We start from the raw sequence: 4,644 nt of genomic DNA on the forward strand, positions 1-4,644 counted from the left end.
CAGCCACCCGTGGGAGTCAGCCGTTGCTCCGGATTGACACTGGGGAATTGGTCCCTGCCCGCAGGCCTCCTGGTTGCGCCCCGGGACAGGGGCGTGCTGCGGGGCGCCATGGTGGCCTGGTGCCTGCCTGCCTGGGGGACGGGTGCCCACTCCGGCTGACACGAGGGGCTTTGACCTTCCTGGGAGCGGCCCTGCTGCAGCTGGGGCTGCTGGCAGAGCACTGGGGCCAAGACAGCCATCGGGTGTCTGCCTGCCCCGTGGGATTGCAGAGCTGGTATTGGCAGCTGGGCTGGGGCTGCTTTCTCCCTGGCATTGGGGTGGCTCTTTGGGGGGCCATCTGCAAATCCGGTTCTCTTGGCCTAGCTCAAACAGCCAGTGCCCACAAGCCCCCACCTCCCCCAGCTCCTGCCCCGCCCGCAGCCCCTCCCTGCTAACTGTCCCCAACTTCTCCCCCGCCAGCCAGGCGCCCAGGCCTGACTCGTCTGCCCTCCTGCAGCGCACGGGCCAGGACCCCGCCCCACACTAACCCCCGCGCAGAGCTTTTCCCAACCCGCCGGCGATGACGAGTCCCCTGCGCCCCTTGGAGGACGGGTCCGATGGCGAGTTGCTCCCACCGTGAACCATTCACGCCTCGGCCTCCAGCCACGGGCCGTGCGAGACCTTCCTCTGCTGCCCCAAAGCGCCACTGGGCAATATCCCGCCCCACGTTGGTCCTTACAGCCGGGGCCACGGCCCCCGGAGCCGTCTCTGCTCTGCTCCCGGCATGTTCTGAGCCCTTGAGCCCCCCGACTCGCCTCCGATTGATTTATCGACCTCCCCCTTGAGTTGTGGTCTCAGGACTGGACCCAGGAGCCCCGCCGGGTGGCCCCAGAGCCCAGGGAGGGGTGCAAGAACCTCTTGGCTCCTGCTCCAGATCCCCGTGGGCGTCCCAGGGCCCCACCGGCTCTGCTGGCCGCGTTGCACCGGGAGCTCGCGTTCGGCTGATTCCCACCGCCACCCCCAAGCCTTGTCCGGTGTTGCTGCTCCCCTGGGCCGCGCCCCAGCCTGGCCGCATGGCTGCCGCCTCTGCTCCTGCCCTGCAGGGTCACGTCTGTCCTTATCGAAACACCTGTTTGCCTGTGCCCCGTTTACCGCGCGACACGAGCCGGCTCCGTGCTGGTGGCCTGTTCCCTGCTATTCCCCACCCCCCCAGTTCCTGCAAAAACATCATCTGTGAAGTTTGGTGAAAATGGTAAATTGCAAGTGGCCAAGCACCAATCCCTGTAGGTCCCCACCAGACTCACGCCCACTCCCTGGCGATTCCCAGGGACATTCGGAGCCCTGTCCGGCTGTTACTCTGGGTCCTGGATGTCCTTATTCTAGTTCTTTAATACAAACGGTTTTGCCCATTTTACAGCTGGGGAACTGAGGCCCGGGGTGCTGTAGTCATGAGCCAAGGTCCCATGGGGATGCAGGTGCCTTGCCCGGTACCTCACCAAAAAGGCCAGCCTGGCACAAGGGGCCTCATGTCCCGTCCGTCCCCCCGCCAGCCTGGCCAGCAGAATGTGCCTTTGCTGGCCGTCACGTGGCACTGGGGGATGGGCGATGGACCGGGTGGCCCAGCAGTTTCGATGCTTCACTACGTCCCCCACGGCCCCCGGGCGCTGCTCAACCAGTCGCAGTGACCTTCACGGCTCCTGAGCAGCCCGCTCGGGCCGGGGCGGCAGTGGGACGATTAGCCCGTTCCCATGTATCGAGTAGCTGTCGGGCTGATGGGATTAGAGCTGGCAGCTGCTTTCGTGCGGCTTTTGTGCGGCGCTGCCGAGGGACGTGAAAGCGCTGCCCGGCTGCTGTGCACTTCACGCCTGGCTCCGCCGCCCGCTCTCCCCCCCCCCCCCCGCCCTCCCCGCGCTGGCGGCCGGCCAGCGGCTCGCCGGCTCGGTGACAGAGGACAAAAGAACCCTGGGCCAGCCCCTGCCCTGCTCAGCCTCCACGCAGAGCAGCACAATGGCTCTGCCAGGCCTGCCCTGATTTCCCCGCCCCGAGAGCCAGCCGGTCGCTTTCCCTCGGCCCTGACTTTTGGGGCGTCCCTGATCCTGCGCGGCTATTGAGACACGTGTGATGGACCGGGCCAGTCTGGGCACAGCTGAGGGCGTCCGCTCAGGGCAAATTGCTCAAATCCGGGGCTCCTTACAGCCCCCAGACTGGTGACCTCTCCAAACAGGCCACAAACCAGTCCCACAGAGCGCTCCAGCCGCCTGCCTGAAGCCTCACGAGCAAAACCCCTCCGACACCCCAGCAATAACCATGCCCCAGATGGCCCCGGGCCTCATACACCAGTGGGGGGGGGTGTCTTAGAACCCAATCCCACCTACCCCGAATGAGTTCTGTCTGGTTCCAAGAAACCAGCCACAGATCCCTGGTCAATTTACACTTTGGACCTTACCCACAAATCACGCTGAGCCAATCCTTTAGCATCTAACAACTAAAGGTTTATTACTACAAGAAAGAAAAGCCTGAGAGTGAGGTTGTTAAGGTATCCTACATTACATGCCTCGAATCTCCCAGTTCTTGATGCAGGCTCTAGCAGAGATGTAATAGCTGCTGGCTTAGAAGTCTTTGGTGAACATCCTACATCAGGATGGGTCCACAGTTCTTTTTGGCTCTTCGATCCCTGCACGGCTGCCTCTGGGATGAAGGGCTGAGCTGAGAACCAAGATGGAGTCGGCCACTTGGTCTGTTTATCCCTCCTTCCTGGTCTCTTCTTGGCTGCAGCAGGTCACCTGGCCAGCGGCCTATCCCTGTGTTCCCTGCTGGTAGCCCTTAGGTGTCTGTCCCCATCCTTGAGGTGTGTCCTTGGCCTATTGAGAGCTATTGTTCCACAGAGCCTCACTAATTAGCATGTCCATAGGCCGAGCTCTGCCCATTGCTCAACCACATACAGAGAAACATTCAGTGCTCATACAGAGTCCATGCTTATAACTTCACACACAGACATTCTACAATTACATGAATAGCATATACAGAATCAGCAGACACTAAGCTTCTATTCGACACCTCACATGGCCCCCTTTGTACCATTTTTGGGGCCAACACCCCCCCATGGGTGCAGCAGTGATCTGGCTGCTCTCCTCAAAATCCAGTAATGTGACAACGCGTGTGGCGGGTGAAGCCGCCGGGCCCCAGCCTCGCTCCATGCTGGAGCTATGTGTCTGCTCGCCGCAGGCCACCGGGCAACTGTTCTCTGGGATCCATCCAAAGTGACCGGGTCCTGCTGAGGGGGCTGCGCTCCTCCCCAGAGGCGGCCGAGTGTGCGGGCAGGGGAGCTGCTCCGGGATATGCTGCAGGCCCGAGTCCTTGTTGCGTGAACGCGGCGCACCCCCCACGTTGAGGGGAGTTAGCTCGCTGCCAGGGTGCCAGGTGCTTGGTTTTCTATCTGAAAGTTGGGTCTAAGTAGGACCTGTCTGGCGTCCAGGCAGAAGTACTGACAGGACACCCAAGGTCTGGTTACCGCCTGCGGGGGGGGTGCTGCCGCCTGATCCACCAGCCTCCCACCCCCCCCCCCCACCCCCCCGCCAGCCTGGTCAGGGGCGTGGGGATTGGGAGAGGCCAAAGCGGGGGGCGGAGCCAACAATCCATGCCGCTGCCAGCCTCTTCTCAGGTGGGGTCGCCGCCCCCCTGTGTCCTGCACGTCAGCTCGCAGCCTGCTCCTGCACATGGCAGGTGAGTCCCAGGGCGGGGAGAGGGGAGCAAGCAGCCAGGGCAGGGGCCTGTCCTGTCCACGTTTAGGCAACTGGAAAACTGGCGACCCTGCCACGGCCTGGCAGCTGCTCCCCACGGGCTCTGTTCCCTGTAAGCGGAGCGCTTGGGTGGCCCCCTGTGATGGCACGTTGGGGTTTTCCCATCTCCTGCACCCCCGGAATGGCACGGACAGACTCCACCAGCCGGTAGAACAGAGGGAGTTTATTGCTTCTCCAGGATACAGCACAGCACAGATGTAATCTGGTTCCAGGGCAGGGCTAGGATGCCTCAGCCCCCCTTGAGATGGGGGAGCCTGGGCCCCGAAATCCCAGCTCGTTGCCTAGGCTGCTTCCTCCATGATCCCAGCCAGAAACCTAACTCCCTCACTTCCAGCCCTGCCCCCAGCCAGGGCTCCACTCCCCTTCTTCCCATTGTTCCGCTCCCTGGGAGATCACTGGTCGGACAGGTTCTTAGCCCCCTTGCATAATGACTCATCCCCTGCCCTGCTGAGCCGTGCTGCAGCCAGCAGCCAGTGGAGGTCACTCACAACCCAAGCCTAGCAGCCAGCAAGGTACCCACACTATGTCACACCCATCCAGGAGAAATTCAGGTGCCGCCCAGCTGACAGGCAGAGTGCCTGCAGCCTGTGTTCCTACTTGTGGTGCACATCTGCACACCGCTCAGTGCGCATCACAAAATTTATTCTGCACCTGAACGGAAAAAAACTAGAGAGGACATTGGTCAGCAGAGGCTGGCGGCCCAGACATGCCCGGGAAATCCGTCGGAGCCACGCTAGAGTGGGGGTCCCCTCAGTGTAGAACTCAGGGACGATTGGGGGAGTCCCAGAAGCCAGCACGCTCCCCCGCGGCCTAGGCTGAGGTAGGCAGGTCCCCGCTTTGTGCTGCCTGTGGCCGGCTCTGCTTG

This window comes from Pelodiscus sinensis, chromosome 20 (assembly GCF_049634645.1).
Source record: "Pelodiscus sinensis isolate JC-2024 chromosome 20, ASM4963464v1, whole genome shotgun sequence".
NCBI classification, from domain to species: domain Eukaryota; kingdom Metazoa; phylum Chordata; order Testudines; family Trionychidae; genus Pelodiscus; species Pelodiscus sinensis.